This window comes from Anser anser (genome assembly GCF_964211835.1).
Source record: "Anser anser genome assembly, chromosome: 3".
Lineage (NCBI taxonomy): Eukaryota > Metazoa > Chordata > Aves > Anseriformes > Anatidae > Anser > Anser anser.
In genome coordinates, this window is record NC_139722.1 from 64402183 (window position 1) to 64425525 (window position 23343).

At 36.7% G+C, this 23343-nt stretch overlaps 1 long non-coding RNA gene across 1 annotated transcript in view; it reads left to right on the plus strand.

The window, feature by feature from the left end:
• The window catches only part of LOC310896282, a 56078-nt gene extending 33042 nt beyond the window's left edge, over positions 1-23036 (plus strand). The window contains exons 6-7 of the long non-coding RNA XR_014581341.1: positions 14905-15081; positions 18542-23036. This is a non-coding gene — a long non-coding RNA (uncharacterized lncRNA). The remainder of the gene's footprint in view (positions 1-14904; positions 15082-18541) is intronic.
• The last annotated feature ends 307 nt before the right edge of the window (positions 23037-23343 follow it).

The following is a 23343-nucleotide window of genomic DNA, read 5'->3' on the forward strand; positions in this document are numbered from 1 at the left end:
ATCTCCTCTCTATTTGACTTTAACCCAGGTGCACTGGTAAAGGCTGAGATATGCTGCAGCTCTGAGAATCACCTCTGGAACATTAAAAAGCTGGAGGCATAAATGTCAGCAAGTTTAAATAAACAAAGAGAGAGTTATGCTAATTTACACTAGAAAGATCTCAGTATAGAATTTGTTGCCAGGCCCAGGGTGATGTTGCAAGGTCTTCTTACTTCTTATTTTCATTTTATATAGTAAAGGAATGCAGTTAAAAATAAGCAAGCTAGCCCATAGCTGGTGTTCATGTCTCAAAAGTGGAAAAAAAAAAAAAGAAAATAAAAGAAAAAAGAAAAGGCTCTGTGACTTTTGTCATTCTAAAGTAAATACTCAGTATTAATTATCCTACAGCTATCTGAGACAGGTACCTCTTACAGGAAACTAAATAAATAAATGAATAAATGAATAAATAAATAAATAAAGTATTATAGCTATCATAGAGAAATTTGAATGTTAAAACCAATTTACCTGTAAGTTAAATTCTATCTTCAGTTATATCTAAGTCAAATTTTGGACCTACTACTCTGAATACATACTTAACAGAGTACATACACAACAGAAATAGAAATAAATTACTGTGAGTGTGTCAATGCAGTTCATTGCTAATTTATATGTCTGATTAGAGGGAGAAAATTATGCCCCTAACCTAATCTACTGGACCTCCTAAAATCTCAACTGTGGTATACGCGGCACTGAAGAATATGACATGAACAAGCAATGTACCTTGAAGAAATTAATATAATGAAAGAAATAATTATAGTGGCAGAGGAGCTGTTTTCAAGAGAATGGGGGTTGGGGGGAAGCATAAATGCTAGACATCAATTTAAAATTTATGCAGTGAAAATCAGATTTTTTATGTGGCTTTGTATCCGATATTTATAGGACTTAAATGTTTCTCTATATGAAACTTTGCTCACCTGTTTTATACAGAGGAAGAATTACCCACAAATGTTTTAATATGATGAAAGGAGTAAAAGGTATAGAGGATATTGGGTAGGATCTAGTCCTGAAAGCACTAATCTGCCTGTTTATCTAATGCAAAGCCGTTCATCTCTGGAGGGCACTGGGAGGTACACATGCTGCTGAAAGAGATGTTGAGATTCAGGAACACAAGAGAATTGATGCTTATGAAGATGACAGCTTGAGTGTCTGGCTGCTGCCTAAAAGCAGAGCACAACTGCTTAAGTGTCCTGGGTTAAAGCCTTGTCTTATAAACTGTGTTGGACAAATATGAGACAGACTCTGCATGTGATGTGATGTTAGCATATCCAGAAAAAAAAAAAAAAAGTCTGAATAATTAAGTCTAAAAGATCAGAAGAGAGCTACTTTAAAGCACTTGTGACTTTGTGAATGTGACTTTGAAATGCAATCTGTTAGGACAGAAAGTTGCATAAATACTTCTAATCAAATAGAGCTTGTATATCTCTTCCTTGATTTTTCTTAATTAACAAAGGAAAATTGAATGAAGATTTTAATAAACCCAAGACTGTCTCAGCTCTTTCCTTACCCTAAATAGACAATCATGAATAGATAGAGAAAATCAAGACCCCTTCAGTTCCTTTGTCTTCTCAACATTAGTTTCTTCCTAATATTTATTTGGTAAATTCCAAATATTTCAGTATGGATTCCAGTGCCCTCTGTTAGTGATCATTCTTCCTATCCTGCTGCTTCTCTTTTACCTTTTTCACTACAGAGATTCTTATAGGCATTCCCATACACAAAAGCTATTTATTCACTAGCTAGAGAATTTCTGTATAGCTGTCTAGAGCTACATGTGCTAGGCATTACCTGAGGCATTACTAGTCCTCAGGCTCACTGCCTCAGACTTTAGAAATATGAATCAACCCTCTACTCTTCAGGAGTACTCATTTTACAGACATATTTGCATGTCCCAGAAATTCTGTATTTCCATATAGGAAAGGTTAACTCTAAACTGTGGAACTTGGAAAGATCTTTCAGAAATTGGATCTTGGTTCACATTACAGATAAAATGTGATTGGATATAAAAAGCACACTTGTTTATATACCATCTCAATGTGTATTTTATTCATTTATTTATTTTTACATATTAATTTCCTCTGCAACCCAAGTTCTGTCAGTATGCAGGGAATGACAGAATCCTCTTCATCCTTTTGCTGGAGAACTAGAGAACATTCAGCTGTAATCTGAGAAACCACGCTCAATTATTTATATCACAGATGACAATGTTACCACTTTGAGTTCTTTTTCTAGAATACCTATCCCTATTTGCTGTTTTGAGAATCTATGCAAAATGGTCATTCTTGTCCCATTGTTCTTTCCCATTTCCACTATCCTCCTGTCTTTTTTTTTTTTAATAAGCTTTCTAAAATAACCTGCTATTTAATGATAAAATCACTCCAGTAGTTTGCAAGATATGCCAACAAAGCACAATACCACAGCTGAGTATGTTGTTATTGAAGGATTGTTTATTTTGGATTTGTAGCAGTTTTGTCATTGCAAACTTCAAAAGGTCAGCTTTGTCGCAGTAAGAAAAAGGGAAACTTTTGTAATCACAGTCTGGAAATACTTTTTCTTGCCCCTTTTTATTTTTACAATAAATTTCTTTCTCTCAAGATTCTGGGGACAAATATTCTCAGGTCAAAGTCTGAAATAACTCACTGGCACAACTATTGCCAGCCGCCTCTTCTGGTAAGCTTACCACATGTAAAGCTGAAAGCTCATGCATGAAGTTACAAATGAAGCTTTAGACCCTAACTAAGTGTTAGAAAACAAAAAGTCCTGTTGACAAATCTATATTATGCACTATTCACTTTGCGCCAGGGGAGGTTTAGGTTGGAAATTAGGAGACATTTCTTCTCAGAAAGAGCAGTCAGGCTTTGGAATGGGTTGTCCAGGGAAGTGGTTCAGTCACCCTCCTTGGGGGTGTTCAAGGAAAGGTTGGACCTGGTGCTTAGGGACATGGTTTAGTGGGTGACATTGGAAGTATGGTGATGGTTGGACCAGATGATCTTGAAGGTCTTTTCCAACCTTAATGATTCTATGGTTCTATGATTCCTCAGATATAACAATAATTCAAGGTTCCCAATAATAAGAGTGGAAAAAGTCCAAGTTTTTCATGATCACAGATGAAAAAAATGTACTTGAACAGTTACTTGAACAAGTAAATGGCAAACGGTGTAGAACAGATATACATGGCAAATCATGTCAGAAATAATATTTGTAAAACAAAAATGCTGATTGCATATGTCCTGGTTTTGGCTAGGATAGAGTTAATTTTCCTCCTAGCAGCTGGTAGGGTGCTATGTTTTGGATTTAGGATGAGAATAATGTTGATAACACATTGATGTTTTAATTGTTGCAGAGCAGTGCTTACACTACGCCAAGGACTTTTCAGCTTCTCGCTCTGTCCTGCCAGCAGGCAGGCTAGGGGTGCAGCAGGAGCTGGGAGGGGACAGACCCAGGACAGCTGACCCAAACTGGCCAAAGGGGTATTCCATACCATCAGACATCATGCTGAACAATTAATATGGGGGGGGGCTGGCCGAGGTGGGGGGACCAGCTGCTTGGGGGCATCGGTCAGTGGGTGGTGAACAATTGCACTGTGCACCACTTGTTTTGTACACATTAGTAGTAGTAGTACTATTATCATTATTATTATTTTTTTCATGTCTTTTCTGTCCTAATAAACTGTTTTTATCTCAACCCACAGGCTTTCATTATTTTTTCCTGATTCTCTCCCCCATCCCAGAGAGCTCCCTCTGGGGGAGGGTGAGTGAATGGCTGTGTGGTGCTTAGCTGTCCACCAGGTTAAGCCACAACAGTATAGATATAGAATGAAATCGAAATTGCTATCAGATTTGAAACACGGATAGCTAATATCAAAAGTAAATTCAAAGAAATGATATCAGGGTTATTCTGTTAGGGTAATTTTTTTATTGAAGTTCAGTAACGAAGTTTTAAGGATTCAGACATCTGTAGATAGCAACCTGTGTCTCATTGTAATACAGGTAACTAACCATGATTTTAAGATTTTGTCAGAGTGCAAATAAGGGAATAATTATGTTGGTTACTTGGACTACTTCTAATCTTTTGCCCTTGCAAGTCCCTGAGTCTGCTGTAAATTCTGCTTAGTGCAACAAAATCAAATATATCGAGGCTGTGTGTAATAGTGACTCATACGGAAAATTGATGCTCATAGTCATTGATTATTCTTTCTCTAGTGGCTATCTTGTACTATTTCTTATGTTATCTTATACTAAGAACTACACCCAGGCTTACTGAAGAAAACTATTATTACTGACCAGGAAAAGAAAAGAGAGGTAATCATACAAAAGGTGTATGTGGTCTGCTGATGCTTGAATCTACTGCAGAACTAATTCTCCCATATTTTCAGAGTAGAAAGCCAGTCCTTTCACACAGGGGTAGGGAAAGGAGGGTCAAATGAAAATTGTCAGTTGAAACCTAGTAGAATTTGAAAGGAACCTGTCTAGGTTCCATAGAAAGTATTTCTTACTTATACTAAAATTACACAGAGAAGAGCAAGGTGCTTAATACCTTGTTCACCTTAGTCTTTATTTGTAAGACTTGCCTACTGCACTCACAGGGTCCTGATACCAGTTGGAAAGTATGGAGCAAGAAACATTTACCCTTTCTGAAGAAGGATCAGGTCCGGGAACACTTAAATGAATTGGACATACATGAGCCCACAGAATCTGATGGGATGCACCCAAGAGCAATGAGGAAGCTAACCATTGTCATTACAAGGTCACACTGGATTACCTTTGAAAGATTAGTTTGAAGGGAACTGCAGGCTAGTCAGCCTTGTTGAAATCCCTGGGAAGGTGATAGTGGAAGTATTCCTGGAAGCTACTGCTAAAAATATAAAGGACAAGAATGAAATTGGAGTAGTCAGCATGAATTTTTGAAGGGGAAATATGCTTGATCAGACCAATAGCCCTCTTTGATGAAGTGACTAGCTCTGAGGACAGAAGGAGAGCATCTGATATTGTTTATCTTGATTTTAATAATGCTTTCAACATTGCCCCCAATAATATTCTCACAGACAAACTGATAAAGTACAGACTAGGACAGTGAGATGCACTGAAAACAGCCTGAACTGCCAGGCTCAGAGTTTCACAATCAGTGGCATAATATCCAGCTGGAAGCTAGTGGTATGCTTTAGGGGTCCACAGTGGGCAAATGCTGTTCAGCATTCTCATGAGAGACTTAGATATGAGCGAGAATGGACCCTCGAGAAGTTTGCAGATAATATACAACTGGGATATACCACTCGGCTGATACATCAGATGGGATACCTCTATTCAGTGCAACCTGAGAAGGTTGGAGAAGTGGGCCAACGGGAACTTCATGAAGTCAACAAGGGGAAGTGCAAAGTCCTGCCCTTAGGAGGGGCAGTCCAATGTACCACTTCAAGCTAGGGGCCATCTGGCTGGAAAGCAGCTTTACAAAGGAGGACAAGGGGTGATACTAGACAATAAGTTGGCCAAGAACTAGCAATGTACCCTTGCAGCAAAGAAGGTCAGCTGCCTCCTAGGCTTCAACGAGAGTAATCTTGCCAGCAGATCAAGGGAAATGATCGTTCCCCTGTGCTCAGCTTTTGGTGAGACACATGGAGTTCCAGATGCAGTTCTGGGCTCTCTTGTGCAAGAAAGACATGGACATGTTGGAACAAGTCCAGAGAAGGACCACAATATTGATTAAGGGACTAGAACATCTATTATACAAAACATGTCTGAGAGAGATGGCACTGTGCAGCTTGGAGAAAGAAAGGCTGAGGGGGATCTTATCAATGTGTCAATATCTGACAGGGTGAGGTTAAGAAGACAAGAGTTTTGCTTTTAAACACTAGTTGTTTTTTTGTTTGTTTGTCTCTTTGGTTGGTTGGTTTGGTTTGGTTTGGTTTGGTTTGGTTTAGTTTGGTTTTTAACTGACAGGGTGGTCTAATACAGGGTGCCCAGAGAGGTTTTGGAGTCTCCAACCTTGGAGGTACTCAAAATCCAACTAGATATGGCCCTGAGCAACCTTTGAGCAAAGGTTGGACCACATGATAACCAGTCTCCATTCATCCTCTACTATTCTGTGACTGTGATGCAACACTGCCCAAAGGTGTCCGTTTTAAACAAGACCATAACACTTGGTGGATCTGTACAGGCTTATATGAGGCTTTGATCCCAGCTAGAAAAACAGTTACAATCTAAACTTTACTGCATCTAAATTTTATAAAAAAGGTATTTCTCAGGAGGTTTTTAGAATGCAGAACAAGTGGTTCATAAATTCTCGGAAGGGATTAGCAAAATTATGTGGAAATTTCAGAGAAAAAATGCAACAGGTAGTAAGTACTGTGTAATGTTGTTTCTATTTCCTAGTGTTAGACACTAAGAACTGTTCAATATACGTTAGAAGACCGTCATGTTCACTTTCTGTCTTCTTTGTTGAAGCTGACTGAGTGTCTTTCTTCCTTTCCTAGAGTGCCTCATTTAGAGTGTCTCGTTTCCCTGGTCTTATTAATCTTTACCAATGTTTCACAGTGTAGAAAGGCATTTAATACTCACTTATATGGCATATATATTCCTTTATTTTTAAAATTGACTTTTGTTTTCTCTGTATAAATATAATTCTTTTATATATGAAGCATAATGTATAATTGAGTCAATTCCTCCTTTCCTTCCCTACGCACACAGCATAGTCTTGCTTTGTGTGTTTGTGTGTGTGTTTGTTTGAAAGCCAAAATAATGTATTCATCTGAACAGCTGGGTAACTTTCATGATACATGCAAATCAGTTTAAAAAGTAACAAACCTCAGAAAAATGTGGCAAAAACCTACAATGGCTCAAATTGTAGATCTAATACAAACCCCTCATTGTTCAGAAAATTGTGTTCATTGCCTTTTAATTTTAGAAAATTCATTACAAAAACTTAAAAAAGAGATGTATTCTTTAGCATTATGGCATATTCAGGAATTCCATTTTTATCCTGTAACTCTATTCATTTGGGAACATGCAGTGAACCAGCAGTACAAGGTTCATTTCAAAAACTTGACAAAGTAGGACAATGTCCTACCAATGACAAAGAAAAAAAAAATAAAGAGGCATGTTTCCAGTTTTCTATTTACTTGTGTGCTTGTTTTTATAATACTGTAAAAAAATGTAAATTTGAGATGAGTGCTGGCCAGAAAAAAATAAAACCAAATGTACAAATAATGTATTTTAATGTTCAAAGCTCATTTTGCACATGGACAGATGCAAGATGTAAAGACTTTCTACTTGTTGAAAAACAAACATTATGACATTCAAAATTACATATACAGCAGTTTATAACAGTGTTGAAGAAAATGGTGGATTTGAATTTCATACTCTTATTTTAGCATTGAAAATGATTCAGTTTTCCTGAGTTAATTCCAGCATAATTTATGGATTAAGGATTAAAATCCTGACAAATTAAAGAACTGAAACTAATCACACAGTGTCATTGTTATTAAGTAAATATTTTACTGGACATACAAAGCAATTAGTTACCCTTGAAAACCTTGGTACTCTTCTCTAAAAAAATCCAGACACTACTAACCTTTCTATTTATCAAGTTCAGGCAAGACATCTTTGCCTCCTGTTTTCTTCTAAGTGTTCAGAAAGTAGTATGAAGAATTCTGCAGGAGAAATCAAGATAATCCAGTCTGAGTTCACCATCTGACCATATAGCCAGGAGTATAAGTTACATGCTGAGCTTAGTTTGACTTGTCTAATCATCTAGATGACTACACCTTACAAGTATGACACTGCTTATAAATATAATGAAATTTTATGGCTGTGTTCTCCTAACTAGCCTGTAAAAATAAAACACATTATTATGACCAGTAAATAGTTGTGGTAATAATGAGAAAATTAACATCTTCAGGCCTTTTGAGATATTGTTAGTGCTTGGTTAAATAAATATGTGCTTTAATGTTTGAAAAAAAAAATGGAAAGAATTATATTTATCAATGTCATTATGTTTCTACAAGGAGAAATTCAGCAGACATACAGGAATGAAGCAACAAGCTTCCCACATTTCGTTTAGCTTATTATAATGATAAGCTATAACTTCTTTAATTGTAACATTACCTGGTGATCCAGACAAAAGAAAGTGACAGAGTAGAACTAGAACATTAGTAGGAACTTGCTTACTAAAACAGAAATAACTACTTAAAAAGTAGGTTGTTTATTATCATTTACACCAAATGTTGTGTTTTATACAGTAAACCAGATTATTAAATATCATTCACCATGCAGGTTATGCTTGTGAATTTTATAACAAAATGCTACACAATTTAATTTGCAAAAGTGCAAAACTACACATTTTTTTTTCTTTTTAATCAGAAGTCACATAAACATCTTGAATTATATTACATTTCTGCATATTAACATAAATTTATCTTTATTAATAGGCTAGATGTAGCAGAAAACATAATATTTAGTTTTGATAGATGTATTAGAAGCATTTTCAAGAATTCTACTTGCAGCTGATTGCTCTTTTCATTGTTTTATGATTTTGTAATCATGTTTCCTGTAACCTCAGTGTGTCTGAAATGATTTTGATTTCCTACCACTTTTCATTTCTATGTAAAACTGGCAATCTGACTTTCACAGCTGCCAAAAACAGGTACAGGTTCTAACTCCATCAATCTTATTCTCAAGCAGATAGGCTTAACACTGACCTCATCAGCACTGATATCAGCACATCACAACTGCAGGGTCATACACTGCATGCATTTAGGAAATTATACTGACTTAACACTGCTGATCTCCCAGCTAAGGATTTATTTTATTTTATTTTATTTTTATTTATTTATTTATTTATTTATTTATTTTGTTAGAGTTCAGGTCTCATACTGAGAGCTGTCATAGATTCAAATTTTCTGTGGAGTACAGTTGCATAACATGTACACAAGCTCAGGCAAGTGGAAACAGCAGTGGGCTTTTTAAGCAAAATTCAAGACAGTGACAGAAATGTAATTGAATTTTTATGACTTACACTGTAGTTTAGTAATAATATAATTTTTTAAAGACCTGTTTTATGGAGGTTTCATTTAATAACCTTACCATCTTATACACTGTGGTAGCTGGCTTTTGCTTATTTCCCTTGTCTGATTCCTGAGGTGGGACACTTGGCTGGGACCCACTCCATCCAAGCTCAAACATTTCACTAAACCCAATGAGGAGCCTAGATGACCCCCAACTTCTGCCTTATCCACCTTCTTTAGTACCCAATGAAAGGATTTGTCATTTCTAGACAGTGATTCAAGTCTCTGGAGGTATTGTTTTGTTGTCTTAGTTAGGCTAAGAAGGATCAAACATCACTGACTGAGCTATGGGAGAGATGGACCTTTGAAAATCAGACACTGGTGGGGGACTGTCTATATACTTATGTAGCATGTAATAGCAACTACATAATTAGTCAGAAGTAGAAACCTGATATAGATCTGTAAAACATTTTGGGTTGGAAAAGAATAATATTTTGTCAAGAATACTCTTAAGGTCAAAGTATTCCATTCCACTGTAATTACATATTTTCAATGGTATTACCTAAGCTCACACCTAAGGACTTTTTAAGTAGCAGTGCACGTTCAGTGACAAGGGAATTCATCTCACTTTACCTGTTGAAAAATAACCCCCTGAAGTCTAATCTATCCACCCTTTCCAGTCTGTGGAGAGACAGTTAGAGATGACAAGGCACCTTCCCAATCTTAATCACCTATCTCTGTATGAGATCAATTGCCTTTTGGAAATGTAAGTTTATCCCCAAGAAAGGAAGAATTTGATGAAGATATTCTTGGATAACTAGACTAGATTCAGAGTACTAACTTTTAGACACCTACATGAAGTGAGATGCACCCAACATCTGTTGGTAGCCTAAGAGCTCATAACTTCAGGGGGAATTTAAAAGCATTTAAAAGTAAGATTTGGGCTCCTGATATGTTGTTATCACAAGTTCATTGCTTCTATCCGTCATTCTAGTTTGTGAATACCTTCCAGCAGTGCTGAAATGAATGACATTGGTCATGTGCTTAGTGATCTTTCCCAAATTCTGGATTTCATTTTTAAACGTACTTAAATGCTCACTTTTTGTGTTTGTGAAATGCATCACAGGAGTGATGATGTTTGTCATTAGTTAGATTTGGTACCTCATTAAAATGTGATGCATTAAAGTTGGTGATCTTTTTTATTTTTATTTTTATGACAACAAGAATAAACAATGTATGTAGACATAAAATAGAAGAATATAATTAATAAACTAAGAATCAATTTATGAAGAGCAGTGCTATTCTCAAAAAGACAGGGCTCAGACTGTTGAGATTTTTACCTAGGTGTTGTATAGGAGAATAAGACAATCCAGTGAAAAAAATATAAAAATAAAGAATAAAACATAAAAAAATAAAACAGGCTTTTTAAAAGGATTTTGTTATTCTTTCTATTTCAATTTATTTCTCATCAAACCATCATGAAAAATTTCAAAAAATGTTTTAGGTTTATATTCTATGTTTCAGTACTTGCCACTTCAAAGATATATTGTACAGAATAGTTCTTTGACTCATTTAGTAAAACTATGCCACCTACCCTTTGCTCTGGAGCAGGGTCTGGATAATAAATTACTGTTGAGGTGGATTTTCTTTGCACGTATTAAGTGGCTGTCACATTTTTCTATAGCTAAATCATTCACAGTTCATCCTAGTAAGAAGAGAGGAGAAAATGTGTAGCTGAATCCCCTCTGCAAACAGGGACTATTGAGAGAATCTGTTGCTGTGAAGCAGAAGCAGCAGCCTGTGGCTGAGATTACGTTTGAAGGTCTGTATTACTGGGAGAGTGGAAGCCATGAACAGAGAGTGAAATCCTCATTTTGATGAAACAAACAATAAAAGTGCCGTTTATTTATGGTTAATATTACTCCATGGGAGTTTCAGTTCTCAAGCAGAAAATTCTTCTGGCTCGACTAATATATACACACACACACACACATATATATACACACCACTTTTATTTTCTGAAGAAATGTATTGAACCAGATTCACTGTGTCTTGAGACCTTTTGGACCAATGATTTGTTTCCCATTTTGAACATGTAATACACCAGGTACATGAAAATATCTGATTTATACAGCAACAACAAAAAAACCTCTTGGGTTTTCTGATTCTAGACTAACATAGGAATTTAGAAGCAAATAAGAGGATTTTTTTTTTCCCAGCAAACCAAATTTATATTCTTAAAAGAAACAAAACAAAACAAAACACAAAACAACAACAAAACACATGAAAACAATGAAACTTTGACCATATATCTTCAGCTTCATTAAGAGGGAAAAAAAAAGTTTTGTGTCAATAAATATTAGCAATATACTTATGAAAGTAATTAAGAATTAATATAGTATTCGATTAATATGGAATTTGAGTTAACAGATAGAGGCATATATAGTTGATTGCTGAAGATGAATAAACCAGTCAATTGATTTTAATAAATGTCTGGGAGCCTCATGGAATATGATAGGATAATTGTCTATCTCCTTGGCTATGGAATATTAATAAATAAATATAAAGTCTTTCTGTTTCAAATCTGAAGAGAAAAAATTCACATGAATACTGGCAGTGGCTCCTGCTGATTTTTTGACACTACAGCATTTAGAGTTAAGCCAACCACCCTGCTGTTTTGCAGTGCAAACTGAATGGGAAAATTAAGGGTAAATTACCATCAGCATGCATGATATTGTAGGCAGTCTCAAAATCTGCTCCTGGATGCAAGATCAAAGCATTTTACTTTCAGCAGATGTAACAGGAGGCCATTATGAACACTTGTCTAATGAACCATGTCTAGCTCCATGAACCATATCCAATCATGCAGGTTTTGAAAATACTGTGCAGAAGAGTCAGCTACAAAGTTATACTCAAGATGGGATTTTTCCCCCTGTAATACTCTTTGCTATTTCTGGAATCTTCATCAGCTTAAACTTTGTAGAATTACTCCAACAATTTGTGTAAAGATTGCCAGATTTGAGTGTGAGGATGCAATACAACATATGTACTGCTGGTATTGTGGAGTTCTTTACCTGAAACACTGTGTTTCTGCTTCTGACTCTTCCCCAAGGAATGACATCTCCAATTTATCAAAGCCTTGCTGGGAATGTGGGAGTCACTGGCTCATCCCTAGATCACCTTTGGCTGAATGTTTCTGTTGTATGGAAGAAACATGTTGTATGTCTCCTTGTTTCTGTTTCTACCATAAGCACCTGTTAAAAACTCCCTTCTTTACAAAGTAGATAAAATAGATTTGAAATGTGTAGCTGTGCTTTCACAGAATGCATTTACACAGGCAACATCTACAAGAGTGTGTAGAGGGATTGTGCTGTCCTCTGAGGCAGTATAAGACATTTTTGATTTTTACCCCACCAGAGGGTAAAAAGTAAATCTTTTTTTTTTTTTTTTTTTCTTTTTTTCTTTTCCTTCACTATGATATATGATCAAAGTTCCGAGTTAATTTCTCCAAACAGTTGAATAGGTGAGATTAGTTGTTCCAAAAAGGGGCCCACATTTGCACTCCTTGTACCAATTTCAGGTTCACTGCACACTGACAGGCCTAAATCTGCATGAGAATGTGGCCTTGGCAGCTTGCCACAGCCCATCATGGCCACACAGCTGTGGCATCATCTCAGCTCTGCAACCAGGGCTTTGTTCTGGGCTGGAAAATCCTTCCGTCCTGCTGAGCAGTGGCTCCACAGCAGCCCATGAGTATGCTCCAGCAGCCAAGCTCCCTCTGCAAATGATATCCTGCACCACTGAGTTCTCTGAAGGTCTGCGATCCGCAGGATGTGCAGCTATCTACCCGTGGCAACTGATTAAGTTTGAACATCAGGCTTGGCAAGCCTAGCTATTGCTGAGTGGCCCCACACCTAAATTATCTACTGTCAAATGCCAGTTCAGTTATGAGTGAAACTGCAAATGGGAGTCTATTAAAGTTTCACGTTTCTCCACTGAAGTGCCATCGATTAGAGAGGCTTTCAGAAGACACTGATTGCTGAATGTGGAGCTGTGTAATGCATTATCTTCTCCTCTCTGATAAAACCTTGTCTTTAGTCAAGTAAATGTTCATTTCTTGCAGTGAATTCTGAGGCCATGCAACTGCAGTCTGTTGAACTCTTGGCAGAGATGAGTGTAAAGAGAGACAGATAGCTTCATCGCACGTTGAGTGATCTCAAGATAAAACTACCATTTTTAATAGATTTGTCACATGACAGATTTAATATGAAAAAATTTCAGTGTTATTTCACTATTATAGTTCTTTTGCTAGTTCTCTCTAACCTTCTGATGCATACCCTTTTATTTAGTCCTGCAAATGAGGATAGCGTTTCTGTGAGGAGACCCTCTTTCTTAAGCAGGAAAACATATGAGCCAAATGCATCTTAGGACTTCAGGAAAAGTCTCTTATGACTTTTGAAGTTTAGTAAATAGTTTTGTCTTATTTATTTATTTATTTACCTTTAACAACTATCTGGGACTTTTGAGATTATGGCAAATTATCCAGAATTAACATGTGTTTCGAAACCACTGGTGTTGTGTGAAGGATTAGAAAAGCAACAAGGAGCAATTATTTTACTATTATTATTATTATTTTATTATTATTATTTTTGCTGTGGTCAGATTTTGTGAAAAGAGGAAATGGAGAAAATGATGATTTTTATTAATAAGATTTTTTGTGTGTGTGTGTGAATTGCTCTTTTAGGATATAAACAAGTCTGTAATGCTAGAATATGTTATATATATATGTATATTTTGTATGTACACACACTAATATACATCGTTATATACATGTGTATGTATGCATATATATAAATTAAAGAGTAAGTGTATATAATATATGTGTATATCTGTGTCTGTGTACTGTATGTTGTATGTTTTTTCTTTTATGGCCTAAGTGTAAATGCATAACAAATTTATAATATATTCTGTTATGGTCCATGCATATATGTATATAAAGGTGTGGTTGTTTTCTTGGTGATTTTCCTGATGAATCAGAGGATTGTGTTTTTGAGAAATATAACTGGACAGAGATATTTTACTTTAAGTTCCAGTTATTTCATTCTTAAAATGATGATAAATACCCAGATATCAAATATACTCAACTTCAACTATGCGAGGGATTTGCTAGGATTGCCAAGAATTGCTTGCAGAAATAATAGGCTTTCATTATTAAAGGTAATAAAGGTGTTGCATTCTGCAGGGTGAAGACCGAGTAGGAAATAAATGTGATATTGACACCAAAATCCCTTTGTCCTCTACAACCTGTCTGTAGAAAAAAACTATATGGCCCCTTTGTACTATGTACTTTCTTTTCGTATTTGCATTCAGAATTTGGAACAGAAAATTGACATTATGTTAATTCCCAAGACATTTAAAAAGAAAACGAAATGCTTAATTATTTGTATGAGAAAGATGGTATTAAAGGATGTACTAAGTGAAGAATATTTGGAAAATCATAGCTTTATAATGTCTTGAGTGTCTTCCAGATATTTTTTTTAATGTTAACATCTTAAATTAAACAGCTCTATATTAAATTTTAGATAAGACTGCCAGAACCTTTGACTTGGCTGTCCTTCACAGTTAGAGTTTCAGGAGTTTAATTTCTGTTTCCAAATGTGATATGACAGTTTGTGAACCTGTCTGTGCAGAACCTTCAATTTCTGTTTGATACTGGAGATACTCCATGACTTCATGTGTTAAGTCTGTAAAATATACCTTGTATGTGGGATTGATGTCCCTCTCTATCATCTTTTTACTTCCTTTTCTGTGTTGCAGTTTTAAAGACAGGTGATCAGAGGGCTGCTAAACACTGATGATCCTCTTTTCAGGTGGAAGCCCGTTTGGACAGAATGTTGACTCCTGTTCAGGACAAAGCTGTTATAACTCCAAACAAAGTAATAACTCCAGGGAGTTGGTAACTAAGCAACAGATCAACTGCTGAAAAGCTTTGATCTCCTAAAGATGCTCATTTGGGAACTTTCTGACAAGGAATTTTCTGAGGGCTGGTGAGTCTAGAAGGAGAATCTAGCAACAGATATCTTAAAGTCTGGCAGAAGAGAGAAGTGAGGAGGTTTTTATGTTGTTGTTTCTTCTTGTTGTTGTCTTTGTGTGGTCAAATATATATATGGTATACTTTGGTATATATATGGTATATATATTGGTATATATATGGTGTACATATATATATGGTATACATTTTCAACATTCAACATACAACATTTTCAATTGTATGACCAAGTAAGGAAGAAACAAAGTATTTGGAGACACTGTAGATTGACCCCACTTCTCGAAAGAAGTCCATGCATAAACTCATGGCATTCTGGCAGAATCTGACTGATGTCTTATGGTTATAATTCTTGAAGGTTTGGAAGAAACTGAGACATTGAATGCATTCATTGTTTTTCTTTGCTCTCTGTCTTCTCAGTTTAACTGCCTTAAAATAAACACTTAGTGCCATTTGAAACATGCTGGCATGTATGAGACATCTACATTGGCCTGGCATATATGACACAGGACCTAAAAGGCTATATCCTGCTTCTCCTTTTCTGGTATAACTACTAGAGATTTGATGGGAATTGCAAGGTTGTTTCAAAAGGGACCAAACACCTGTTTAAGCAACTAAAACCTGACCTATATTTCATGGTCTAAATGAAGTAAAATGTGATCAGTGTGAACTACAGGATTCTTGTGAATATGCTTCTACTACTGTACAACCTTTGTTCTACCTCCTTGAGGAGAATACCAGCACACCAGTGTTCCTCAAAGGGATGGAGCTCAGTGGAACCTCAGTGGTTTGGTTCTGATTCAGGCACCTTGGTGCCTGAAGAGCAATGCTCATGTAAACCTAATGCATATATGTTAAATGATTTATTAAGCCTATTTTTCTCTGGCATCAAATTATATGGTAAATATACAGTTTGGGGGACTAAGCTCAGTTCTTACGTATTCACTTTTCTATTATGAATGTCCAAGCTACATTTTTATTCTTTATATGCTTTATTTGGTACTTGTTAGATTCATTATTTCTTTGTTTTTGCTAAAATATAACTTATTCTGCTCATGGTTTGCTAGCAAGCAGTGAACAAAACTGTCAAGTAAGATTTTAGACATGCAACGTAAAATGACTTCAGACTTCTATGTAATATCGCACAAGGGATGAGGAATATCTAAATAATGTAATAAAAAATAAAAGTAATACAAAAAAAAAAGAGGATATGAAATAACTCAAACTTCCATATAGAACAGAAAGAATAAATATGTGCATGTAGAAGATTCCAAGTTATAACATAAATCCCCAAATTGAACTTTTTTTTTCTTTTTTTTTCCCCAGAAATATCAATAGTCTGAAGGAGATATGGACTCTGGTCAAATTCCTCCTTCCCTGTATATTTATGCTATCACAACTGTAATAGATGCACTATTTAAAGCTTGTAAATTGAAGGTGTAGTAATCACTTCAATACCTCAGGACGAGCTTTGAAAGCTAGGGAGGGAAAATTTGGAAATACAGGACTAAAGGACTCTTCATGATTGCAATAATAATTAACTTTTAAGAACTGGAAAGATCAGGAGAGTTGCCACTATAATTCACTGAATACTCGAGAAAAAATGCTTCAAAATATGTCAGAAGGACATACTTTAATGAACACTAGATGTATGTCAATGTATAATTCAAATAGATATTCCTTGAAACAGTAAGTTCTATAGCATAGCCCTATACAGAATGTGAATAAGGGATTGTTAAATTGATGTACTTTTACCACATCTGAAATATCATATTACTTGTTTGTAATTTAATAAATATAGGATAATATTAATAAATTTACAAAGAAATGTTCCATTACATGCACATTTATCAAAATCTGATATATCTTATCGGTTGGTACACAATAAATGCAGAGTGATTTATAATTAATATTATAAAGGCCTGAAAAGACCATTAATGAAGTGAGTCTTATTTTAGTGAACTATCAAATGGAAAACTTTAACAAATAAATTTTGAAACATGACTATAACTTCAGAATAAAATGTTTTTAGCAAGGTCTGCTTAGTCCTGATTTTAAAGTGAGAGGGATTCCATCACATCTTTAATAGATTATGCAAGAATTTAATTATCTTCAGGGTGGAAAAATATGTCTTTCTACTCAGTTTGTTTGTATGTAAGTATGAAAATCTGATTTCATTATGCCTTTTTACTTCATATGAAAGAACTGTCTATTACTGAAAAAAATCTTTTGAGATAAACTCTTTTGGAAGGTAAATAGAATAGACTAGGTTTTTTAATTTTGACACTTTAAGTCATGTTTTATTTCAGTTCTGTAATTTTTTGCCAAGTTCTGTTGAATTTTGAGCCATATTTATACTGAATTTATTCAGAATTTTGGCATTTTGTTCTAATTTCTCTGTTTTGAAATGAATCTTCAAATTGCTCAAACATGTAAGAGCTACAAAAATGTTTCTATTAATAATCTCAGTAATGTAATTTGCAGAAGTAACACTATCTCACCATGGAAATTCACATTTGCTTTGTAGCAAAAGCTTTGGTTTGGAAGTCTCTTGACTATAGGTATTAGCTGTCATTCTTTAAAGGAGGATTTCATTTTCTGCTTTTAGATATATGACACTGGCTGAAAAAGAATTTATTGTTCACTAAGTCTAAGGAACTCAGTGTGGTCTAGCAAACTAATTCAAATTCATCATTATTTATCACTCCCTTCTCTTGTCATACATGTTGACAAACAATATAGCCTATTATCACTGGAAAGTAATGTCCAAATTGGCAAGAGAAGGATAACTGAAAAGTCACTTCAGGAAGTGAAACTTCTTACTACTGATTTTGTAGAACATAAATATCTCTGGTAGATGATTAAATGATCAGGCAATCTGAAAGTGTAATATGGAAAAATGGATTGTATTTCTTATTAAATGTGTACAATGCAAAGAGGTCAGAAGGCATTGTTCTTTTTTCTCCTGGAGGAATAGAAATATCATGCAGGAAGGAAAGAACATAGTCAGCCTTGGCTCCATTGCATTATGTATTAATAAATGTCTTTGGGAAAAACAGAATAAATGGCAGTGAACAAAAGCTGCTCTGCTCTGTATGACTGAGCTGCTCCAGGATATGTTTCTGTGTCTCTGATCAATCTCAGACAACTCTAGCTGGTACAGTGTAACTTTGCTAAATTATTACCTTTTCTGTTCAGAATTAACTAAACTGTAAAATGCAAATAAAACAGCCTAGTCTCCACTGTGGCATTCTGCCCAAACACTGATGTTAACTTGATGAAATAATACATGTGTAAAACTAGAGAGGATCCTGTTCTAGAAAATTCAAGGGAGGAAAAAAGAAGTAAATTACAAATATTTTTTTTTCTTCTAAAATTAGGAATAGAAAATTTATTCTGCACAGATATCCAAGCTATTCTATGATCTGTAAATTCATTCTCGATTTTTTGTGTCTTGAAAGGTTTGCAAATTCCATGTAAAAGAGGAATGCTCACAGACAAGTGCCAGGAAGTGGTCTTCCACAAGGAAAGTACTCTTGAAATATCCCTTCTTTTGTGGCTTTTGAAGATAAATGGTATCTCTTTGTGTGTGTAAATTTCAAACAGACAAGCTAATTTTCCCTGCTGAAGTGGTTGTCTGTGTAAACAGAGGAGGTCACCTGCAGGAGACAATTTTAGCCGACTGAAGAGTAACTGACCCCAGAATTGCTGCAGAGTGTTCCAGCCTTCTATCTCTGATGTATTAATACCATCAATGTAGGCTCAATGACTCATCCAGCAACAGTCTACTAGTCAGAAACAGAAAAGGCAGAACATCTAGGACTAAGAGTGGTGGTGCAAAGACACATTAACCCTCTCAGCAAGGCAGCCCGATGCATCCATGGATTTCCAACTGTGACACAAGAGGAATGACCAAGTGTTTGTTGTACAGTTGTTTTCATTCTTTCACTATGAGTAGCATAGCTCAGATTTATTTGGAAGCCTAGCAGTGCTGCCCTGCAGTATTTTCAATAGTTTCTTTCCCAATAGGTCTCCAGTTGTGACAAGAACTAACAGAATCCTGCACAGGTCCTGGGTATGGTTGAAATACCTTTTATTCCTGCTTTAAATAATATATTAAAATTCTCCATGAATACAGAGTTCAACAGCCATATCATATTCTCAGCTACCTTCTTGTTAAAGAAGATGCCCCTACTTTCTAGGTTCTGCTGTATTTGGACTAAGCTCTGCTTACATCTTCAGTGGTAGCTTGTTTTTTCATTGTTCTCTTTGTTTGGCTTACCATTATGTTTGCTTGTTTTGCTGAAGAACTGCTCTGCATTGCTGTTGTATACTGTGGCTCTTCCTTGCATTACTACTAACCCCACCACTACACATAAAGGACTACTGCACAATGAAAAATTAATCTGACATATTTAGATTTCTTTAATGCCTTTGTTTCACAAAATTATTTTTGGAATGTTATTAATTTTACACTGTATTAATGATGCACCTATATGATTATTTTTTATTTGTAATCAGAATGTGTTGGTCATTTGTATGAGCCTGGCTAACTTACGTTATTGTTTCTGCTTTGCATTTGGCTTTATGCACAAAAACTGGCAGCCAAGTGCTTGTGTGTGCATGTGTGAAGAGCCAAATTTCTGCACTGGCATAATTCCACAGTTGCATAATGAGAGAATTAAGCCCTTTACATTCAGTTTCCATGACTATATGTGCAGAGTTTAACATTTACTCTCCATTAAAAGTTATGCCAGACCAGCATGAGTGGAAAGAGATACAAGTAGAGCCAAACACAATTGTCTAAAAATTTGGTTAAGTCGTCATGGACAATTGCTTAAAATAATAAGCTTTCCTACCATTTGTCATCAGTGATCATTAGTAGTATTAATATTAGAATTGTTACTTTTCTTATTCCCCAGATTTATTTTGTAGTGAGGCCTCTTAACTTTTATTGAAATGCTAATGTGTAAAGCAGTGTTCGAAATCTGTATTTTTCTCTTTAAAGCTAGCATTCTCTTAAAGATAATGACTGACTGTGGATATGTACTTGAGTTCAACAATGACTATTATAGTTTCCAGAGAGCTCTAGAGCTGTAACTGACTTTCTTTTAATAATGACACATACGATTTCGCATTGTTTTTCATATGCATCAATCCTTTCAAACATTAATTATTTCATAAAAACAATCTTGCCAAATGGATCGATCATTATCCTATCTTTGAGTTAAGAAAAGAAAGAAATTTGCAGATGAAGAAGAAATTGACGACAACACCAAGTTGGGAGGAAGTGTCGATTTGCTGGAGGGTAGGAAGGCCCTGCAGAGGGACCTGGATGGATTGGATCAATGGGTAGAGGCCAAAGGAATGAGGTTCAACAAGGCTAAGTGCTGGGTCCTGCACTTTGGCCACAACAACCGCATGCAGCACTACAATCTTGGGGCAGAGTGGCTCAAAAGCTGTGCAGAGGAAAAGGGGTGTAGGTCGATGCTTGCCTTAACATGAGCCCAGGTGTGCCCAGGTGGCCAAGAAGGCCAGCTGCATCCTGGCTTGTATCAGGAATAGTGTAGCCAGCAGGACCAGGGAGGTGATCGTCCTCCTGTACTCACTTCTGGTGAGGCCGCACCTCGAGTACTGTGTTCTGTTTGGGGCCCCTCACTACAAGAAGGACATAGAAGCCCTGGAGAGTGTCCAGAGAAGGGCTACAGAGCTGGTGAAAGGTCTGGAACACAAGTCCTATGAGGAGCAGCTGAGGGAACCATGGTTGCGTAGTCTGGAGAAGTGAAGGCTCACGGGAGACCTTATTGCTCTACACAACTACCCGAAAGGAGGCTGGGGGAACTGGTGGTCAGCCTTTTCTCACAGATAACCAGTGATAGTACTAGAGGGAATGGCCTCAAGTTGTACCAGGGGAAGTTTACATTGGAAATTAAGCGAGATTTCTTCTCAGAAAGAGCAGTCAGGCATTGGAATGGTTTGCCCAGCGAAGTGGCGGTGTCACTATCCCTGGGGGTGTTTAGGGAAAGGTTGGACATGGTGCTTAGGGACATGGTTTAATGGGTGACATTGGTAGTAGGGTGACAGCTGGACCAGATGATCTTGGAGGTCTTTTCCAACCTTAATGATCCTATGATTCTATGATATCTTCGGGCTAAGCTTTCATTTTGACTGTCTCACCTGGGGGCTCATTTTTTAATCGTAGAATCACAGAATGGTTTGGGTTGGAAGGGACCCTTAGGGATCAATTAATTCCAACCTCCTTGCCATGTGCAGGGACACCTCCCACTAGACCAGGTTGCTCAAAGCCCATCTGACCTGGCCTTCAATGCTTCTAGGGATGGGGAATGCAAAACTTCTCTGGGCAACCTATTCCAGTGCCTCATCCCCCTCTGAGCAAAGAATTTATTCCTTATATCTAATCTAAATCTACCCTTTTTATTTTAAAACCATTACTCCTTGCCCTATCACTATGCTCCCTGACAAAGGGTCCCTCTCCAGCTTTCTTGTAGGCCTCCTTTAGGTATTGGAAGGCTGGAATGGGGTCCCCCTAGAGCCTTTTCTTCCCCAGGCTTAGAAACCCCAACTCTCTCAGCTTGTCTTCATAGGAGAGGTGTTCCATCTCTCTGATCATCCTCATGGTCCTCCTGTGAACTTCCTCCAACACGTCCATGACCTTCTTGTGCTGGGGGCTCCAGAGCTGAACCCAGTACGCTAGGTGGGGTCTCGAGAGCAAAGTAGAGGGGGAGAATCACCTTGACATGCTGGCCATAAATCTTTTTATGCAGCCACGGATATGGTTGGCTTTCTGGGCTGCAAGTTCACATTGCTGGCTTATGTTGAGCTTCTCATTGACCAACAAGTCCTTCTCCTCAAGGCTGTTCTCAATCCATTCTCTGTCCAGCCTGTATTTGTGCTTGGCATTGCCCTGACCCAGGTGCAGGTGTTGAACTTCAGGAGGTTTGCATGTGACTTCCTCTCAAGCCTGTCAAGTTCCCTCTAGATGGCATCCCTCTCCTCCAGAATGTTGACCACACCACAAAACATCGCAAGTCCCAGTACTGACACTTGAGGAATGCCACTGATCACTCATCTCCACTTGGACATTGAGCTGCTGACCTCAACAATTTGAGTGTAAATATCCAACCAATTTCTTATCCACTAAGTAGTCCATCCATCAAATCCACATTTCTCCAATTTAGAGACAAGGATTTCATGTGGGACAGTGTCAAATACTTTGCACAAGTCCAAGTAGATGACATCAGTTTGTCTCCCCCTATTCAACAATGCTGTTAACCCCATTGTAGAAGGCCACCAACTTTATCAGGCCCAATTTGCCCTTAGTGGAGCTCCAGCTGGCTGTCACCAGTCACCTCTTTATTTTCCATGCATCTTAGCATAGTTCTCAGGAGGATCTGCTCTGTGGCCTTGATGGGCACAAAGGTGAGACTGGCCTGTAGTTCCCCAGGTCTTCCTTTTTTCCCTTTTAATAAATGCTTCCCTTCTTCCAATCAGTGGGAACTTCATCAGACTGCTACAGCTTCTCAAGTATGATGGATAGTGGCTTAGCAACTTCATCTGCTAGTTCCCTCAGGATTCGTGGATGCATCTCATCTGGTCCCATGGAGTTGTACATCTTCAGGTTCCTCAGAACGTGGTCTCAAATCTGATATTCTGACACCTGAATGTCTTTATACATTTTTGAGCCTTTTATTCATTCCCAAATGGAAGCTCTTCTGTGTTCCGTGGCTCCAAAGTGATGGATGTGAGTCAGTTGGAAAAACTGATTTTGGACAACTGAGAATAAAATTTAAAAGTTTTAATTCTCATTTCTGAGCTCAGCTTTATATTTACTGCTCCTATTCCTTAATGTGATCTGGTCAGTTTTTACGACATAATGTTCTGTTGAGTGTGCGACAAAATTACCTAACATATATATATATATATGAAAGAAATTGCAAAAACTATATAGTATTTCCAAATTTAGACCTGATTTGGCAGGTGATTCTGTTTTTTTCTCCATTTCATTGCTCCATTTAAAACACAGCTTCTTCTTATAAATTCAATGGCTAATTATGTTCAAATATCTCAACAATAGCATGTGACCTATGTGCTAACAAGTGTAGGAGGGAAAAAAAAGAAGAAAGAAAAAAAAGATTAACCAGGATTTTCAAAGGTGACTAGTGGTTTCCTATGTGTCGTTTGAGGAGCCTGGTTCTCACTGAGGTGGAACTTAACATTTTCTTAATATGTTTCTTTAAATGAA